The sequence below is a fragment of the Anabrus simplex genome, chromosome 5, assembly GCF_040414725.1.
Source record: "Anabrus simplex isolate iqAnaSimp1 chromosome 5, ASM4041472v1, whole genome shotgun sequence".
NCBI lineage: Eukaryota > Metazoa > Arthropoda > Insecta > Orthoptera > Tettigoniidae > Anabrus > Anabrus simplex.
In genome coordinates, this window is record NC_090269.1 from 388,791,757 (window position 1) to 388,814,282 (window position 22,526).

Here is a 22,526-nt window from a genome sequence, read left to right on the forward strand (position 1 = left end):
GTCTCTGAAATCAGCTGCGAACTTCACACGTGTGCCTACAAGTTATACTGAGATGTTATCGACTGATTCTTGATAATCTGTAACCTTCGTTGCAAACAACACGCTGTTTACGAGAATGCAATCCTTATCAACGCCAAGAGAATGTTCAGTTACATAACCTGTCTCATATTACTGTTCAGCCCAAAGATCAAGGGCGGGCGAGGACTAATTGTTTCCTATCGCGCCATTTATTTTAGAGAGCTTTGTACATGTGATTTGATCGACAGTCACACATCACGCGAAATTTACAAATGTATTCTCCTCACAGTGAATCTTCAGTTTGCAATCTTCACTTGCAGCGGGTGATCTTCCTTGACTTTCACTTCGCTGCACACGCACTAACAGTCGCTTCACACAGCAGTTTCACGTATGTAGGTTCGTCGGCTTTCACATTGTACCACTGCTGTACACATGTCCAGACACTCAATAAGAACGATAGTTCACAAAATCAACACAAAATAGGGTAAATTTGTCCACCTATTCAGTACATTTATACGATGTCAAATATAACTAAATTTTCATGAATCTGTTATGTTGTCGTCGAAACTGATTTTAGGTACTGGTTTCGATACTTAGGTCATCTTTAGCCTTATATAACCAAACCAAACCAAACCCTATGGCACTACAGCCCTTGATTGGCATTGGTCTAAAAAGGAAGAAAAACTTAAAAAAACAAAGCATTTTGAAAAACACTTTAAGAAGTCCTTGATGAAAAAGTTTTTAAAGTGTTTTCTTTTTTTTTTTTTTTGTCAAAGAGTTTCCTTCTTCTCTCAGATTTGTTCTGTTTCATGTTTAATGTATATGCTGACTGTATAAATATTGAAATACTGAAGATCAGTTTCAATGAAAATGAACAGATTCACGAAAATTTAGTTATGTTTGTCATTGTATGTATGTAATGAATACATGCAACGATTTTTCCTGTTATATGTAATTACTGGCAATACGGATCACAATGAAGTGTATAACACATGATCAAAAAATCACCTCAACACACGCTTAACTCTCAGCTCTCAACTCGTGACTGACTATTCAGAACAACACAACACAACACAACTCAGCACTCAACAGTGTGTTCGAGGTGAGTCTGCTTTTAATGCCGGGCCGAGTGGCTCAGACCGTTTAGGCACTGGCCATCTGAACCCAACATGGCAAATTCGCTTCTGGCTCAGACCGGAAGTGTAGGAAGGTGTTCAAATACGCCAGCCTTGTATTCGCACGTAAAATAACTTCTGCGATACTAAATTCTCGCACCTCGGTGTCTCCGAAAACAGTGAAATTAGTTAGTGTGACGTAAACACCAATGAGGTAAGGTAAGGGTTATTCTGCCCGAAGGCAGGTTCGAACCTCCTCAGAGGTTTTCCTGAGCCGGAGTTTACGTGCGGTAGGGTGGCCAGTTCCTTTCCGCTCCTCCATTCCCTTACCCCCCCACCAACAGCGCGTGGCAACCCATCCAACTCCTGACCACGCCCAATGTTGCTTAACTTCGGAGCTCTCACGGGATCCGGTGTTTCAACACGGCTACGGCCGTTGGCGTAAACACCAATGATGTTCGAGAATTTTTATAATTTGCTTTAAGTTCCAGCGACACAGATAGGTCGTAAGGCGACGTTGGGATATGAATAAGCTAGGAGTGGGCAGCGAACATGGCCTTCATTTAGGTACTGCCCCAGATTGAGCCTGGTGTGAAAATGGGAAACCGTGGAAAACGATCTTCAAGGCTGTTTGAAATAGTGTTCGAACCCACTATCTCCCGAATGCAAGCTGACAGGTATGTGACCAAGTTCTACGTAGGCCATTCAGAAATTAAGGTTACCTATTTGTTATCTTGTAAATTAAACATATTTAGCCGGGAAATATGAGCATACGCAACAGTCCTATGACGTAGCAATCACATAGCGGCCAGACAAGTCCCACCTGGTGTCAGCAGCGCAGCAGCAGTGGCTCGTATTCTTTCTCCCGCTGCCTGCGTGGTTCATTCTGTGATAAAGTTTCTACGGAAACTTCGATGAGCCATTCAAAACAGGAGGCGTGGAATGCTCAGTGCAGGTGTTTTACTGATCCATGCCAATGCTCGCCCACATACCGATCGGCACTCAGCAACTTACCTGCAAGAGTTCGGCTTGGAGGTGTTTGATCATCCACTGTATAGTTCTGATCTTGCTCCCAGTGATCCTTATCTTTTATTGCACCTCAAGCAATTCCTGTCCTCCAGTCAGCATTTTTACACACTCGAATAGCTGAAGGAGAATGTCCCATGCTGGTTAGATTATCAGGCGGCAGAGTTGTACGATACCGGCATACAAAAGTTTCTCCCATGATACGATAAGTGACTGAATTCTGGTCGTGTTTATGTCGAATAATAGGTACAAGCTTGCTGTATTGGCTGACAATAATGTTTTGAATCCAACTATGTTGCCTTTTCTTCTTAATTGGGGAAACTTACTTTCTGGATGGCCCTAGTAGTATCTTCGAGATGGAGCCAAAATAAGAAAGTTCCAAGTTTCACGGAGACACCAGAGGAGAGTGACAGCAGAAATAAAGGCCGTTACATGCCCTCAGGCTTCCATGGAGCTCGCCAATCCGACTCAATCATATCTTCCACGAAGTAATGAGGGTGGCTTCGAGAGAGCCGACAGTCACATTACGACACAACATACATGTTTATTACAAACAAATATTTATGAGACTTCAGATGTGAAGTAATGCTTGTTCTATTGTTTGTTTGTTTGTTTGTTTGTTTGTTTGTTTGTTTGTTTGTTTGTTTGTTTGTTTGTTTGTTTGTTTGTTGTATAAAGGGGCCTAACAGCTAGGTCATCGGTCCAATGCCTGTCCTAATGCAGCTAGTATATCAAGTGGATTTTTCTCTAATAAACACTATTACAAATAATTAATGCTGGACTGTTTAACATACTCTCGCTATGACACACTTCATAATGCAAGGCAGAGTATCTCAGGCGGTAGAGCCCTTGCCTTTTATGTTGAAGTTGGAGGGTTCGATCCGACTCAGTCCCGTGGTATTTTCGGAACGTAAAGGTATTCTCGAGGGACAAAATGCAGGCGTATCGTTGTCTCGAAAAACCGTAGTAGTGGTTAGTGTGACATAAAAACTATATTATTATTATTATTATTATTATTATTATTATTATTATTATTATTATTATTATTATTATTATTATTATTATTATTATTATTATTATTATTATTATTATTACACCGGGATGAGTGGTTCAGATGGTGTTAAGGCGCTGGCCTTCTGACCCCACCTTGGCCGATTCGATTATGGCTCAGTCCGGTGGTATTTGAAGGTGCTCAAATATGTCAGCCTCGTGGCCTTTTCCATAAACAGTCGCTGAGACGACTAAAAAGGAAAAGATCAATTTATTCCCCTGCCTTCCGTAAAAGACGCTTTACGGCGGGACCAGTAGATTCTCAATTTTAATGTTATTGACTATAAGTTTCACTAACTGCTTTGTCTGTTTTCGAAGACGCTGAGGTGCCGGAATTTTGTCCCACTAGGTTTCTTTTAAGTGACAGTAAATCTACTGTCAAGACGCTGACGTATTTGAGCACATTCAATTACCACCGGACTAAGCCAGGATCGTCCTGCCAAGTTGGAGTCAGAAGGCCAACGCGTCAACCGTCCGAGCCACTTCATACGTATTTCCTATCCGACCTGCTTTGGTTAACTCTTGTTAACTTCCGACCTGCTTTGGTTAACTCTTGTTAACTTCCGACCTCGACGTTTATAAGTATGCAAAGCCTAAGCAGTCTTTGATTTCGGAGCCCTTCAAAGGCTTCCCCTTTCATTTCCCGATACCTTCACTCGTCCCATTGTCGGAATATTCTTTCTTATTAGTATTGTTAATAGAGAACGGTTACCCAGTTGTACTTCCTCATAAAACAATCATCTCTACTACCATCACCACCAAAAGGACCAATAGTTATTCCTCTTTCTTGAATCGAGCGTTGTCTATCTACAGCTCAGCATAATCATGTTTTCTTGTGATGTTCAGACCATATCATTCTCACCACTTTTTCTGGTCGTCTGGACTATTTTAACCTTATTGAATTAGGATACCTGCTTGGAGAGGAAGAATTCGTTTTATGTTTATCGTAACGTGTGCTTGTATGGATAACTCCGAACAGCAACAACATTTCTTCAGTTTCTACTCTTCTTCTACTTCTTCTTCTTCTTGGAGTCTTCTCCTTACAGAAAGGTGATAATCATCCTGTTGTAATGATTCTTCATATTTTTAGCTGTCTGTGTTCCGTTTACCTTATCCTGGATATCGAATCACTGTCAGAATTTCATGGTCCACGATAATCTTCTTCATCCATGTTTCCCTCCTATCCTGCCGCCTATGATGATTTGTATCGGACTGAACTTGTCATTTACGAACATGTAATCACAATTTGTCTTTTCCTGCTATAATTAGTACATATGAGATGACGTACTTGAATTGAGCCCTCTTATCCTTCCACATAATCATTGTCGGCAACCCCATCAAGAACGATTTGGAGCCACTAAATGTGGTACGGTTACTTATCAATTTTCTTTTTTTCATTATCAACCCTAAGAAGATGTGAATCGCCTCTCCCATCAAAATCCACCCCCACCGAACGAACCAAGCGACCCTTAAAACGTGTTAACAGCCGGGAATGCTGAGGCGAGTTATCTTTTAAAAGGTGTCACTCCAACTTCCTCTTTCCCTCCATGCTTTGTCCGAGCGTGTATATATTATTAATACTATGCTGAAAAATAAATATCATCTGGAATACAACGATTCATGTTGAAAATGTTGAGGTGAAATTATTATTATTTTTTTATTTTTTATTTTTTTGCTATTTGCTTTACGTCGCACCGACACAGATAGGTCGTACGGCGACGATGGGAGAGGAAAGGGCTAGGAATGGGAAGGAAGCGGCCGTGGCCTTAATTAAAGTACAGCCCCAGCATTTGCCTGGTGTGAAAATGGGAAACCACGGAAAACCATTTTCAGGGCTGCCGACAGTGGAGTTCGAACCTACTATCTCCCGAATGAGGTGAAATTAAAATAGGACAAATAGCTATTTAAAAAGTAAATATGCCAATAGCAACAGTGTAACATAAAAGAGAAAAAGGAACAATGATGACGCCAATGAATGCTCGAGGGGCATCTTGTGAGCCCCTGAGTGATAAATTAAAAGTACTACGTAGATCAAAGCAAAGCAAAGCAAAGTCATTTCCGTACGGGCCATGAAGGCCCTTGGAGGCATGGAAGGTAAAGGCTTCCACCATTCGTAAACTCGGCACGTGATGGGGGTAGAGTGGTTAGCTCTACGCCCGGCCGCCTTTGCCCCCAGGAATTAACCTGGTACTCATTCTTCGTGTAGGCTGAGTGAACCTCAGGGCCATATGCACCTCCGGAAGTGTAAATCTCTTTTATTACATTTTACGACTTCCTGATGGGGATTCGAACCCACGTCCTTCCGGATGAACCGAGCATGCCTATTAGATCAGGTCGTGAAAATCCATGGAGGGAACGGCACTTTAATATTATTATTGTTATTATTAACAAGTACATCGCAAATGTTAAATATCTCGGTGGCAATGATCACGTACATTAATGTGATAATAAAGTAAATGTAAAATACAATTACCAAACAAAAACAACAACAAAAACAGCAGGAGTACAACACTCAATTCTATGGGTGGAAAATATTACGAGAAATACTACTAGTTTAACATTCTACATCCAAAATCATCATATAAAAATTGACACACAACTCAAGTATTTCCAGTGCTTGACACAACGGCTTACAATACTATGGGTTGAGCTTAATACTAGCTTAACGTTGGAACACCGTCATATAAAAGTATATAAGTATAAAGTATATCTAAGTATTTCAAAAATCTTCACTGTGACTTACAGTGGGTTTAACGGTCCAAATACTACCTCACTATCTTAGTATTGTAAATACAGCACGTTCATATACAAATTGACACATGCCTTAAATAATATAACGGAGTATCTAGTTCTAATGCATCTGGTGAAGAGACTATGTCCCCATAAAACCACACGGCTTCATCTCAAAGTGTGAAACCCTCGTGGAACATAATTCTAGGACAAGCAGAATAGCATATTGAGCGTTTCTGTGATGAATGTGATTCTCTGTAATGGAACTCCATGAAATGAGAAGCTATATGACTGATAGCCGTGAGATTTCAACTAGAGTTCTGCATAATATGGTTTATGCTCGGTTCGACTTCAACAATCAACAAACAGAAGGCAACTTGTTGCACTCGACCAGACATTTCTTATTTGATCGGGCGTACCCCTTAGTAAACCGTGACTTAATGAACAATGTTCAATATCGGGTAACTAACGAGAAACAATATTCGCCGCTGCTCCTGCGAAAATCGCAGTGTGATAATTGATTGGGAGAAATACTAACCCGCAGCACTTATGTCGTTAAGAGCGACAATTCTTTGGAATTTTTCGCACAATATTGATTGAACCTTCACCTTACGGGCCAGAGTTCTAAGTTGAAATATTTCACATAGCTGTTTTCACAGGTGCAAACTTAATGTACAGAAGTGATGTATCTTTCTCTTCCTTCAAATTAGTCGGTTATTTTTACAGTCTTATGCTTTTTCGTTCTTAGTTCTTTCTGATTTAAAAGACACTTTTTGTTGTAAAGTGTACTGATTTTTTAGGGAATATATTCTGGGTCATCCAAAAATCTTGGAACCGGAGGGGCGACTGGGAGTGGGTAAGCCGACAGCTGCGTGGAAGAGCAGGGAGCCTGCGGTTCTGGCTTTGCCTCACAGCGAAGTTCCTTTGACGTCTCTCTCGCCTTCTGCCCAATGTACAACCACGAGTTAAAAGTAATATTGAAGAAATGACGAAAATGCCACAATGTTACTTCCCTGCTGGCAACAACGTATGGCGTCCTCCCCGTGGTGTCTCTCGGATAACATGCAACTAGATTCAATTCTGGCTCAGTCCGGTGGTATTTGAAGGAGCGCAAACACGTCAGCTTCGTGTCGGTAGATATACTACCCAACAATGCCTCCTGTGAAGAGGATGCCCACCACCTGGTTTCAACCTCCCTCGTAGACTATAGCCCACACTGAAGAGGATTCTAAAGAAGCACGGGAACTGTGCACCCATCCACTACAAGTGGAACAGAATTCCAACGCCTGAGTGTGACTGCAGTGCTACATAAAAGACGATCCAGCACATCATCGCCGCCTGTAAGACAAGAGGGTATAATGCCAATGCTAGTGACTTTGCTCTCACGACCCCAGAAATTATACACTACATCCTAAATTTAGATGTAAGCCTATATCCTATCTAAAACAGACACTGTATCTCTAGCCATGCGGTAAATAACTGACACTTTAAAATACTCCTATGGGTCAAACGTCCGGCAACTCGGCGTCTCCGAAAACCGTAAAAATTAGTTAGTGGGACGTAAAAACAATAAAATAATTATTAAAAATAACCATTGTAACTCTCTCTCTCCAGTCGATCCACTCATGACTGAGTATCGTGACCCAAGGACTTTGTTGTTTCTTTTATAAGCTGATTCCATTCTGTACGTACTTACGTTTTCCGGACAGTAACTCTCCATGGTAAGTCCATGATCTCTCTTACTTGATCAACCCATCTTCTTGCGACCCGTCCTCGTGTCCTTGTACCAGAAACTTTTCCTTGGACAATTAATTTTTCCAGGTTGTCATCCTCTCTTCTCATAATGTGACCAAAGAATTGCAGGATTCTCTGGTACACAACTTGGCATAAACTTTCTTGTATTCCAATTTCGCGGATGACAGAATCATTTGCTCGCCTGGCTGTCCACGGTATTCGCAACATCTTTCTCCAACACCACATTTCAAAGGCGTTGATTCGTTTCCTGTCTTTAGCTTTTATGGTCCAAGTTTCGCATCCATACAGGAAGATCGAGAACACAAGTGAATGGACTAATCTCTTCTTCGTATTCATAGATATTGCTCTATCTTGCCAGATCTTCTTTAATTTTGCCATAGCTGTACGTCCTAGAATGATGCGACGTTTGATTTCTTTTTCACAACTACTTTTATCCTCGATTGTTGAACCAAGATAAGGAAACTGAAAGACTCTTTGGAGATTATTAAGGTGCTGTGGCAGCTGAATCTCTGCACCTTTGTTGACACTCATTAGCTTTGTCTTGTTCCAATTAATTTCCATGCCAAGTTTGTTCTAAACGATCCATTATCTCGACAAGCTCCTGTACATTGCTGGCTACAAGTGTGATGGCGTCTGGAAAAAGGAGGTTATTAATTCTCTTCCCACCAATCGAAAATCATCCTTCCCAACTATCGAAACAATTAGAAACGTTTTTTATACAGTTTTCGAACTGAAAAATGGATTATGAAATTTTTCGTATAAAGTGCTCTTTCATACGGTTATAGAACATGGACTTTAAAGAAGGTAAATAATGTTAGCTTGGAAGAATTTGAAATGTGGGTTTGGCAGAGTATGTAAGGAATAAAGTAGCTGGATTGAGTAATGAACGAAGAAGTACAAGAAAAAAGTATAAAGTGTATAAAACTCTCCTGAATCCTGTTTTAAAGAGGAAAACCAAATGGATAAACAGTTTTACGAATGGGCTCCTAATAATAGCTCCCGAGAGGACGATAGCAGAAGAAAATATAAAGGAACGGATAATAACAATAATGGTGAACGAAGTGAAGAGTGGAGGATATAAGATGATCAAGGAAAAGACCTGGGACCATATGACGATTATGATATGACTCTGCTATTTCTTACTGTTCTTGATATTTTTGTTGATATTTTTACTGTTGTTGGTGATGGTGGTGATTGTGATGGAGGTGGTGGTGGTGGTTATGGTGGTGATGGTGGTGGCGGCGGCACATGGTTAACATGGGAGTTACCTGAAGAGACATATTTGAAACACAGGAAGGACAAACATATACAGACTCACAAATATATTTCATATTTGGCTGTAGTATTCAGGTCTGGTGGTTTTCCGATATAGCGAGCTGTCAGAAAATTTCATTTCATGATCTGGCACGCAGGTCTCTCTTTTAAACCCAACTCTTTAACAAATAGGTGTATGGGGAGTACAGTTGTCAGCATTTTAAATAACCGTTGCCCGAGGTTTGCAGAGAATTAAGATCTTAGCATATTTATAAACAAATTCAAAGGAGTGCGATTTGCAAGTAGCGGCAGTGACAATTGTGGCACACAGAGTCGTAGGAGGAATGGGAAGTGCCTTGCGGGATCAAGTAGCTTGGAGACTAGGAAATTGGGGATTTTGAAAGTAATGACTAGCTGAAAGAGGCGGGGTATGGGACATATCCGCTCGGTAACCATGGAAACTCACTCCACGAGCCGAGAGAAGCGCATCATTACCATTATATCACTTGTGCACATGTTTAAACATGCTGGATATTTAGTCTCCTCCACAAAGTTAAGAACTGTAACAGCGGATGTGGTATGTAATAACAATTAAAGTGAGCTTTTTTGATAAGTCAGCAACGGTTAGAGCTGTTTTATTTTTGTGTCGCCCTGTTAAGAGTTCTGCTGTTAGCAATTGGCCATTATGCTAAACTATTAACTCAATTGCCTTGAGCGAGAGGGGAGTGATAGCTGAGAAATAGCATCACAGTTCCAACAAGGGCTAATGCGTGTAGAATTTTTTAGAATTGATAGTCGATGCCTCTGTGGTTTGTATTCAACGTTAATCTGAACATAGCACCAAGGGACAGCATGTTAGCCGCAGTGAGGAATTACGGGATTATGTGCAAGTTATTGTAGACGTATGTGTGTTGACAATTTTGTACAATGAGAATTAATGGTAATCAGTTCTTGGTTCAAACTTGTTACAGGAACTGGATAAGGATGCAATCTTCCTTTGTTTTTTTAATTATCTATTATGGGGACGTTAAGCCTTGAGGAGACCCCTTGGTGCTATTCTACAGGATTAGGCTGTGTGCTGGCAACGGGTTCCACCCTCTCCCTTCCTTCTTATAATATATCACGTCATTCATTTAATCGCATTAACTCATCTGATGAGGATAACGTCAGGAGGGACATTCGGTCGTAAAAACTCGCTACGAATATTCATCTCAGTTCATAACCTACCCCGTAGAGGAAAGAGACAATAGTTGGACATGTATTTATTTATTTATTTATTTATTTATTTATTTATTTATTTATTTATTTATTTATTTATTTATTTATTTATTTATTTATTTACTGTATGACAGCTATAATAAAAATAAAAATAAAGCATAGTATATAAACCTTGATACTATCAATCACTCAATCACTACTGATCTGCATTTAGGGCAGTCGCCCAGAGGGTAGATTCCTTATCTGTCATTTTCCTTGCCTTTCCTTAAATGATTGCAAAGGAATTAGAAATTTATTGAACATCTCCCTTGGTAACATTCCAATCCCTAACACCCCCTTTCTCCCCAATTTGTCCTCTTGAATTCCAACTTTATCTTCATATTGTGATCTTTCCTACTTCTGAAGATACCACTCAAATTTATTCGTCTACTAATGTCATTCCACTGCATCTCTCCACTGACATCTCGGAACATACCACTTAGTCGATCAGCTCGTCACCTTTCTCCCAAGTCTTCCCAGCCCAAACCTTTCAACATTTTTTACAACGCTACTCTTTTGTCGGAAATCACCCAGAACAAATCAAGCTGCTTTTCTTTGGATTGTTTCCAGTTCTTGAATCAAGTAATCCTGGTGAGAGTCCCATACACTGGAATCATACTCTAGTTGGGGTCTAACCAGACACTTATATGCCCTCTCTTTTACATATTTAATACATCCCCTATGTACCCTCATAACCATGTGCAGATATCTGTACCCTTTATTTACAATCCCATTTATAAGATCCTTCCTTATATTTACACGCAGGTACTTACAATGATCCCCAAAAGGAACTATCACTCCATCAACTCAGTGATTAAAGCAGTCCAGTGCCTCTGTTCAGAAATTCAGACCAGCCATCATCTTATTACACGTCGATCGCTTACTAAATGGTCTAAAATAACCGGGTGGGATCGAGTTGAATGGAAATGTAGTAAGCAGTATGACCTACGCCGATGCGGATGTAGATGACAAACCGTGCCGAAAGCCCGCAACCTAATATCTTGAAGCTTGGAAAGAGGTAGAATGATAATTATCATTCCAGAGACCACGGTGACTCCCGACGGAAAGAAACCTCAGAGGACTGAACGTGAGATCGAGAACGCTAAAGTGAAATTGAATCAACGTGTGGCAAAGTAATCTGGAGAGCTCTTATTAGAGTTTAATGGTATTTTGAAAAAAAAGAAGAGAAGGAAAAATAATTCATCTCTTAGAAGAAACTATATTTACAGCCTCATTAAGCCTTTGTTGAGATGCTATTTATTCCTTCTCCGGATCGAAACGTGTTTTTTTTAAATGAATTCACGAATCCATTGCTAAGGTGACTGATGTACCCTTACCCTTACTCGTTCAGGGGTAATCAGTCTGCTAGTCCAATCTAAGAAAAGAAAATGACCCAAGAATCCTTCAAATTACACTTAGCCTCCAGCAAAGAAACGTATCATTTTAGCGATTAGTACACTTCTGCTTGATAGTCAAATGTCTCGTTGTTAAATTTACGTTGAAATATCAGGAGCCTATTCACTTTGCGGAAAAAGTTGAAAACCGAAAAGTCATAAACACTTCTTCAACATCCTGCTACAAAAAAGAAAAACTTTCAATATTTCACTGTACCGCGAAATGGTTTCAAACTTTTAAAGGAATTAAACGTGTGAATGGGGTGGGAAAAGTTACCCGGGATTTTTGTATTTTAATGAAAGCCGTGTTTCTATTCAAGTACTCAGTTTCATTCACGTCCCTTTCTCGGGTTTGTTTCAGAGGCAGTTTTCTCATTAAAATAATAACTTTAGTTTCATTCGATGAATTAATTGGGATGGGTGCTGAATAAGACATAGAAATAAATTCAGAAACATCCGACGTACAAAATCTCTACTCAGGCTGACCTACGTATTTATGTACTTATTTATTTATTTATTTATTTATTTATTTATTTATTTATTTATTTATTTAATTTATTTATTTATTTATTTAATGATTTAATTGCTCATATATGACGCCATCGCCACACGCCAACGTGGGCCTGTTCACATCATTACGGCAGTGAAATGAAATGGCGTATGGCTTTTCGTGCCGGGAGTGTCCGAGCACATGTTCGGCTCTCCAGGTGCAGGTCTTTCGATTTGACACCCGTAGGTGACCTGCGATTACGACAGTAATTTCGATTCTTCAATTACAAATCCCTCTCCTGATTTTCGAAACTGAAGAGTGCCGCGCAGTTTGATGAGAGCAATTTTTCAAAAGACGCAGCCAAATAATTAAGTTACATTTTCATCGTAAGGTTTTTTGTAGACGACGCAGCGGCGTGGATAACTTTTTTACTGGATATTAATCATACTCTGTCATCGGGTAACATTAATAATTTATCCTTAATAATGTTAAGAAATTTGGTATCCACTAGGAAGAATAAATCTACGAATGAAAAATATTATATACTAGGAAGAAGAATCTTGAGATTGTACCTACGATTAAGAAATTTGGATTTGAGTATGATAATAAATTAGCATTCATTGATCATATAATGAAAATAGCTATTGAAATAAATAAGATTCTTGGTTTTGTAATAAGACATTTTATGTTATTGATTCAACGACATGTTTTAGTCACCTTGTAGACTAGTTTAGTAAGAAAGAATGTAGAATATTTTAGATCGATTTGATAACAATAAAGTTCATTTGATTGAAAGTGTACAAGATGAGATTTTGCGAAACTCATATGATGAGAGGCATTTTACATACTCTATCACTATGACACTTCGACTCAAATATGATGAAGTATTTTAAGCATGATTCGTTAAAATTACAAGATCAATAATATCATTGTAAACGTTGTGAAAATTCTATTGCTCAGAATTGCTCCTCAGTGTCATTCATATTCATGTTCCAAGTATAGATGTACGCCAGTAAACTGTATTTAACTTAATTTGAAAAGTACATCACATGAAATCCCCACTCGTAAATACTTGATCATTTTACCAATTACGTATCCCTTACTGCCAGAATTACAGATCTTCATGGAATAAACGAAAGTATCAGGCGTTTAAAATAAAGTAAAAAATTAAATGTGAAATTGGAGAGAGATTTTGGCTTGCACGAGAGTATCCAAGAAAAAATAGCAATTAAACAATTTAAATTTAATAATTAATTGTTAAACGTACTGCGGGAGAAAAGAATCTTACACTCCAATGGAAAGATGCAGTATGTCACTTTCTTATTCATAAATTTCCATATTGTGAAAAGAGCAGCATATTTTGGACATTCAGTTGTATGTTATAGTAATTGTCTTTTAAGAAAATTATTTCTGCTAGATTTCTTTACAATGCCATACATAAATAATATTTATAACAACGAATAGTACAAATTACTCGAGAATATAACAAAACATGGCCTTTTACTACGTCGCATTGTTATTCATACAGATGCCAGTTCTTCAACTGAACATATGAATGAAAAGAACCATAGCACCAATCGTAGTACTTTGTGGAGTAACCCTTGGCTTTAATGACAGCTTGACACCTACGCTGCATGTAATTTACTAGCCTTGCTCACGTTTCATGGCTCACACTGTACCATTCTTGGGTCAACACTCGTTTTAACTCATCTTAGGATGAAACTCTTCTATTGTGAACCCTAGACTATAAAATCGCCCATAAATGTTCAATTGGATTTAAGTCAGCTGACTGGGGAAGTGTTTTTAATTGTTTTGGAATATTCCAAATTAACCACTCCTTCTTCAGAGCAGCGGTATGTTTGCGGTCGTTATCCTGTTGTAACATGTAGGTCGGTAGTATTCCCAATTTTTCAGCACTGTGTTTAACATTGTTCTTCAAAATATTATTGTACACTATTTTGTCCATCGTGCCTTCAATAAAATGAATATTACCTACACCTTGTGCCGACACACACCCACACATCATAACCGATCCACCTCCGTGTATCACTGTGGGAATTATATTGGCCACATCGTTGTCCGTATTGGTTTTTCTCCACACCCCGCGGGCACCATCGGAACCAAACAGGTCGATTTTAGTTTCAACGGAGCATATGACATTATTTCAGAATTCCTGGCCCTTGTGTTCGTGTCCTTTCGCAAAGAGTAGTCTTGCAGCACGATTCTTTTTAATAACTTAGGGCCCCTTCGTTGGTACACAGCCATGGTAACCGTGTCGATATAAAACTCGCCGGACCCTCTGAGTACACATTTTCGTCCCAGTAGCAGCTTCCGGCTCTGCCCGCAGCTTTGGAGCACATAGGAGATGTGTGGATTTCACTCACCTCACAGTAAGTCTTTCTGCTTGTGGACTTAACTTCTTTTGTTTTTTTGGCACATGCTTCACTGACCCTTAGTACTTAAACTTATTCACGACATATTGAAGAGTGGCATGACTTTTTTCACCATGAGTCCTATTTTTCGCAGAGAGTACCCTCTAAGGCAGGGCCTCTCAGGGTACATGCGCGTGGTGCATGCACTGTGCATTGTGCAAAAGACGACTTGGCTTGGTTGACCAGAGTGCAGACCCCCCACTCCTCGATTTGGAGCAATAGCGCTGTCTCTCTCTTTCCTCACGCCTGTCTCGCTCGCTCCGCCTGTCTCCCTCTCCCCCACTTGCGCCGTAGCGCTCCAAATCCGGGCTGAGTTGAGCCGAGTATAGCCGAGTAGAGCCGAGCATAGCCGAGTAGCCCAGAGACGAAGCGTTGATCCGAGCCATATCGAGCGGCACCGAGCGGCACCGATGCACAGTGCACGGAGCTCTTGCGCCTCGCTCTGCACGCGTGAGATTTTGGGCGTTTGAGAGGCCCTGCTCTAAGGGCTAAATTGACAATTGTCTGTTTCAGCTCATAGCCAAACTCTTTACCCTTGCCTTTTCCACCGGCACTCTCACAGGTCTAAGACGAACACAACCAGTAACACCCCTCCTCGCGCCACACCTACTTACGTAGGCCTATGCCCTATTCAATGCTGTTGGATGACGCTATCTATACTAGTATATGAATAACAAAGCGACTTGAAGTTTTGGAGTGTATGCAGTTTTTATTTGTGCAAACACAGATTATTTGCACACACAAAAAGATTGTGCATTGAGTGGTTACGTCTTGTTATTAAATTCACGACACACAACTATAAATAAATAATTTCCATAACTATAGAGACACATGGAACGCCTTATAACGAAATGGGTTGTGTAGGAATAGGAAAGTGACATACTGTATGTAAATATCAGCCCATAGGCAGTAAGAGAAAGTCATATAATGAATCAATTTCACGAGTCATAACGAAAATATAATTATTTATAGCAGTATGTGTAACTTCCTAGGACCCTAAAAATATTAACAACTGCCAATTTTTCGAACCCTGGTAAATATTCAAAGCAAATTTAACTAGGAGAAGAACTTACCAAGATTTGAACTAATTCGCCGAACGGTAACTTCTTTAAGACAGAATTTTATCGTGATCGCAGTGGCCATCGACAACATCCATCCAGCTCAGAACTAACCTATTAACCTAGACGATACCCATGTCACATGGAGGGGCGGGTGGGTTTGAGGCTAGAACTAATCACTTCCACGGTTCAAGATCGTACCGTACGGATAGCATTTACTTTTATAATTATCGACGCAGCGGTTTCACGTTGTAGAGGTGAAAGGACCAGAAGAATGTCCAGATTCTTGGCTCACGGCGGGAACGCCATATATTCCACATCATCATTTCTAGCCGCTTCTGCACAACTATCGGTCCAGCCCAAATGAGTGTTACAATTCATTCTGTGCAGACACAGCTCTATTCTGTATTCTTGGCACATTTAGCACACGTCTAAAGACCTGTTTAGAAAACTATTCTATATTGCTTGATATGTAGTAGTTATTATGGAAAACTTTTATTTTTTATTTTGTTATTTATTTATTTAATTTTATTTCCTATAATAATAATGGAGTGCCAAGGCCTGACAAAATATACGAGGATTCATAGCTATTGCTTTATTTTATAAGCTTCCTCTCAGTACTACTGAGGACTGTACAGGTGAATTCTCATCATTTGTAAGTATAATTTAATAGACAAAATATCTGGGTCGGAATATTTATTCGGATGTTCTTGGAAATGTTTACACATAAACGAAATGTATAATATAACTCATAAATAACTATATTATGTTAGTTTATTGTTTCACTTTCATCATATATATATAAACTATTTCCGTTTCTTTAGTAAATGTAAACATTCTGTTTCTGTAGTTCTCATAGTGTAATAGGTATGGCATACCACTCAATACAGCACGTAGAGAATTCCAAGTACGAATTACGGAGGTAATAAATCACTTGCTACAGCCAGCTTATTGGTGAAAGAGTATACTAAGCACGTAAACAGAAAAAGGGGCCTCGTTGGTAGCATAGTAGAAGAAAACAAATAATGGAACTGAGAAGAAAAGTATTCTGGGGCATTTATGGCCTGTGTAAGATGTAACATACTATCAGAATGAAGATTCCGCCAGTCTCTTTAATAGTATCGGCAATAAATATTTTATACAGCAGAACTAACCACTCCCACTGTTAATTGCAATGCTTCACAGCCGTGGGAGGTTAGTAAAGTACTGTTATTACTTTGCTAATGATTTAATTTACTAACACATTTATTGTAAAATAATTAATTGTTCGCCTCTGGCATTAGAACTTAATAATACTGTAATAATGGTGAGTGAATAAGTTGGAATCGCACTGTGTAACTCTGGATAATATGGTTTCAATGCATCCCATTTCTATGTAATAGCTCTTAGCTGACTGCAGTTAATTGTACAACACGTGATAGTTAGCAGATTTTTCAGATTGAGGAGGTCAAATGGTCTATATCGCTATTGACTTATCCAAGGCTTTTGATAGGATATAGGTCCAGTAGTTTTTGAGTCTATTATCTTCAAACATAACAACATCCAATTTTATATATATAGATAAATGATATGATATCATGGGAGATTACTGACGAAAATGAGCGTAACTGGACTAGACAAAAGAGTGGAAGAATGGGTGGTTATATTTCTATAAAATAGAACTCAGAAATTTTTTTTTTGTTAGTTGCTTTACGTCGCACCGACACAGATAGGTCTTATGGCGACGATGGGACAGGGAAGGGCTAGGAGTGGGAAGGAAGCGGCCGTGGCCTTAATTAAGGTACAGCCCCAGCATTTGCCTGGTGTGAAAATGGGAAACCACGGAAAACCATTTTCAGAGCTGCCGACAGTGGGGTTCGAACCTACTATCTCCCGAATACTGGATACTAGCCGCACTTAAGCGACTGCAGCTATCGAGCTCGGTGAACTCAGAAAATTAGAATAGCTAAGGAGTGGGGGGAGTGCCGCAGGGCAGTATTATTGGAACTTTATATTTCCTTATAGGCCTATATATATATTAGTGGACCCGTGCGCTGCTCCACAGCAGGTCAGATAACTCATCTTGATATGCCTGTCGTAGTCATATTGTTTTGCCTGCCCATTTCAATAATTTTATGAACATTTAATACCGATAATATAGTTTATAGACTTTCCAAAAATGAAAAAAAGTGCGTTTATTTTTAAAGAAGATTCGAAATACCAATTTTAACGTCTGTAACATCTTCAGTTGTACGATCCCACCCGTATGTGTGTCTTACCCTACAGTTTTCTTTCTCAAACAGTAAGTCCAAAAATGTTTACCATACCGATTGGCAACGAACCTTGACTTTAAACGGGATTCAGAGTGTCACAGTTCATCTCAGCTACCCCAAAGACTATGAATTCGTCTCTAATATCGTCATTTTCGGATTTTTAAGTTTCACCCCTTTTAGGGGTGCTAGGGGTTTCTTGCCCCTACAGTAATTTTTCCAGATAAAAGCAGGAATAAGTTTTAAGGAACACATCATAATCTTCACATACTGTTGGGTAGGCAACCCGTTCATCGGACTTGTCTTGAGGTTTGCTTATCTTCCCCTATTTATTTTTTTCACCCCTTAGTGCCGAACTACCAATCGGATTTCCTACAAACCACTTCATAATCCCTCTCAGATGTAATAAGAACAAAATGTGAAAATTTCAGCGAAATTGGTGCAGTAGTTTTTGTGCCTATTAGCTTCAAACATACCAACATCCAATTTTATATATAGAGTGAGATAAATGATATGAGTAGAGATCTGAAAACAAAGATAAGGATATTTTCGGATGATGTTGTACTGTATACTACTATATAGAGTAGTAAATAAGTTGCAGCATTGTAAGCGACTGCAGGCGGACTTAAACAATGTAGTGAGATGGACAGCAGACAATGGTACGAGTGTACATGGAATGAAAAGTCATGTTGTAAGTTTCACCAAGAGGATGGGATGTATTGCCTCATGGGGAACAATGTAAGTGCTTAGGAGTTAATATAATGAATGGCTTCGTTGGAGTAATCACTTTAAGAATGTAGTTAAGAAAGGTTATAGATCTCTTTACACGGTCATGAGATTATTTATGGGTTGTAGTGAGGGTGTAAATGAGAGGGCGTATAAGTGTATGGCAAGACCGCAGTTAGAGTATGGCTCCAGTGTATGGGACCCTCACCAGGACTACTTGATACGAGAACTGGAATATACTGAAAGGCATGCAGCCCGATTTATTCTGGGTGATTTCTGACAAAAAAAAGTAGTGTTACTAAAATGTTGCAAACTTTGAACTGGGAAGACTTGGGAGTTAGGAGAAGAGATGCTCGACTATGAGGTATGTTTCGAGGTGTCAGTGGTGAGTTGGTGAGGAATGACATAAGTAGAAGAATAAGCTTTAATGGAGTTTTTAAAAGTAGGGAAGATCATAATATGAAGGTAAAGTTGGAATTCAAGAGGACAAATTGGGGCAAATATTCATTTATAGGACGAGGAGTAAGGGATTGGAATAAATTATCAAGGGAAATGTTCGATAAATTTCAGAGTTCGTCGAAAATATTTAAGAAAAATTTAAGTAAACAATTAAAATTAAAGTAAATATGAGATAAACAATTGATAGGGAATCTGTCACCTGGGCGACCGCCCTAAATGCAGATCATTGATTGATTGATTGATTGATTGATTGATTGATTGATTGATTGATTGATTGATTGATTGATTGATTGGTTATTATCTCTTTCTGTGTATGTATATCTATAAGTATATTATTATTATTATTATTATTATTATTATTATTATTATTATTATTATTATTATTATTATTATTATTATTAAAGTATTTTATGAGCGTTATTGCCTTCATAATCCGTGGGGAGGGTTATGATTAGCTCAGAAGTTTAGCTCCTGGTTTTAAAACTGGAAGGGAAAGGTTCGAATTCCGGTCAATTCTGGGTTGATATTTTCTTCTCATAAATCACGTAGCGTTAGACAGGACCGAACTTAAACCCACGGCCAAAACCAAATCAACCTGAGATAAGCAGAAGGAAGATATCTGTGATTTTTCTTCACGTGTCTTTCTTTACGAATGAGCGTGGTGTAAGTATCTGAAGCATCCGGCATGAAATTTTGGAGAACATGGTAATTTCAAAAACGTTTCATATTTCCAATTGTTTTGTTTAGAGGCAGAAATTCCATACAGTACTAGTTAACGAATATTGGTGATCCTCTTGCCTGCGTGACAGTTTTGCTATGAGATTTTGCTATAGATATTTGTGGTAGGGCCTGTTATAATCCCTACAACTTATGCAACTTCTCCTACGTAGATTGGACAGAAGGATAATTTATATTGGTTTACATTTTAATCCTTAATTTATTGTGCAATTCATAATGCATTCAAGTATTAACATGCTCATTAGGTCCTCGGTTATTACGTTTTACTTTTAATTATTTTATAGTCAATTTTCATGATCCTCCATGCTTCAGTCGGCAGCACGCCGTGGCTCAAATCCCCGTCACTCCAAGTGAGATTCGTGCTTGAAAAATCGAAGGCGGGACTGGCGTTTCTCCCTGTCATCTTTGATACCAGCAACACTCTGTAATATAATTCCATATCATCTGTTAGCCATTAATCATTACCCCATAGGAGTACGACAGGCTTCGGCAGTCAGCACAATTTCTATACTCGCCGCTAGATGGGGCTTCATTCATCCCATTCCTAACCCGGTCGAATAACTGGAAACAGGCTGTGGATTTTCATTAATACTTTCATTCCAAAAGTAATAAATAATAATGATATTGAACCCTTGAACTTACCATTCCATCGTCGGTCGGCCACGGCTGCTACAGTAGAACAATTTAGAACTCTTAAATCCTGGGTCGTTGCGGGAATAAATTCGGTCACGATCTTAACCAAACGATGGGGTTCAGAAGAGAGTCTAACTACTTGAAATGAGGAGCAAAAATGTGCTTACTAACTTTTATTAAATTGAAATAGCACGATAACATCATTAATTTAATATGCATTCTTGCAAAATAAAAAAAATATAAATTATTGATTTTTGAATGTTCCAAACACAGTCACATTACATAACGTCAATTCGTTTCTTACAATGTCGAAGAGTTGCTTCGGAGAAGCTAATATGTCAGTGGACAGCGAAACAGAAAAACTGAAAAGGGGAAGACCTGAAAACCGGGCACCTATTATTCCAAACGAGAACTGAGAGTTAATCCACACGATCCGTGGAAAATCTGACTTTCAACAAGTAGAACGCCTGATTTTCTCTCAATTAAGGTTATCCACCAGTCGAATACCCTTCACGGATACGAAACACCCGCCAAATGGACCCTTAATCGAACCAAACTGACTATCAGTTGCTTTGGATAGGTTGCGAAATATTATGTGAAAGCATGGTGTTCACTACAAGTTAATAGCATCATTCACAATTGAAATAAAATCCCACCATGCATTTGTCATTCATGACACCCTTAAGTGATAAGGTAATCCCGATGCTAAATGTGCATCACCCAAAACAGGTGTTCGGAAGGAACCAACAACAACATGATCCGGGAGGATCTTACGTTATGTCGTTCTAAAGGAACAAAACTGCGAAATGCAGGAAACAATTACTAATCATGCATTTAGAAGAAATGCCAAACACTGAAGATAATTAAAAAGTGGAAAGTCACTTGAAAAGTATTATTATCGAACCGATTTTCAGGTTAGAAATGGGTTTGTTATGCTTAATAAAATTACCAGTCCACGCTAAAATTTACTACAACCTTAAGGAATTCTTGCCCTTGGAAAACAATGCTACCAGTACAGATCTCTCTATTTACTGTCTGTCGCAACACACTACTTGTAAAGTGATTAATTACTTACTTTAACTATGAATAGGAATGAAAATGCGACAAGATTGAAAATAAATTATTGTTACTGGCTGACGAATCGAAACCGCATTCGCAACTCAAGTCTCACACTAATACACTGAGTGTCAATATGCACACTATCAAACGAAAACGGACGTCAAAACGAGAAAACAATAAAGTCCGTAAAAATAAATCAACATCTCGAAGTCATTACAGCACAACGAGCGTGGAGAATCACAGTAAAAATATGTAATCTATATCGAGCCGATATCCAACACTTGGACAACCCTCACTCGTCAACAGCTGTCCCGTTATCTCAATGGAGAGCTACGCATTGACCCTCTTCATAAATCATATCGTACTGTAACTGCTACCTTCATCCAGGCCGCTTCAACAAAAACAAAAGAAACATCTAAACTGAGACTTGAGTGTGTACAGCTACCATCCCAGACCTATCGTCGGGCTCACTTGAAATCTGTACACCCTAACATTAATCATTATGTACATGATACCTTCCAAATCCTATCGTCGGGCGTGAACTAGGACGTCTCATCATCAGTGACTCCAAGAATAACATGTGACGTCCTAAATCTATCGTCGGGCGTCAAAGTGGGTCGTACTACGCCTCCCTTAACATATCAGGCGAACTAGCAATTTCGAACACCTCTGACATTTAATACTAAATCTGGTCAGACAAATACCACACGACGGAACCACGTCTCTTACTATCAAATGAATGCAAGTCGAAAAATACAGTAAGTTTCTACCATTACAATACGTGAACACAAAAATAAATATACGTGACGAACGATTCTCCACCTCGAACACAATCTCAGCCTGTGCACTGAAGTGTTAGGGAAGCAAATGAAAATTCCCAACACACGTTTACCATTTAGTGGATGCCTTCAAAATAATAATCAACACTACCGCATTCGAAATTCTCAAATCCCCTATCATCAATTCCAACCATTTATCAATGACCTCTCCAGTGAACAAATTCAGTACAACCCAACCATGGGTCCAAAGTGCTCTTTGATCCTTGAGGTCGCTCATTATCTTATTATCCATACGGGCTTTACG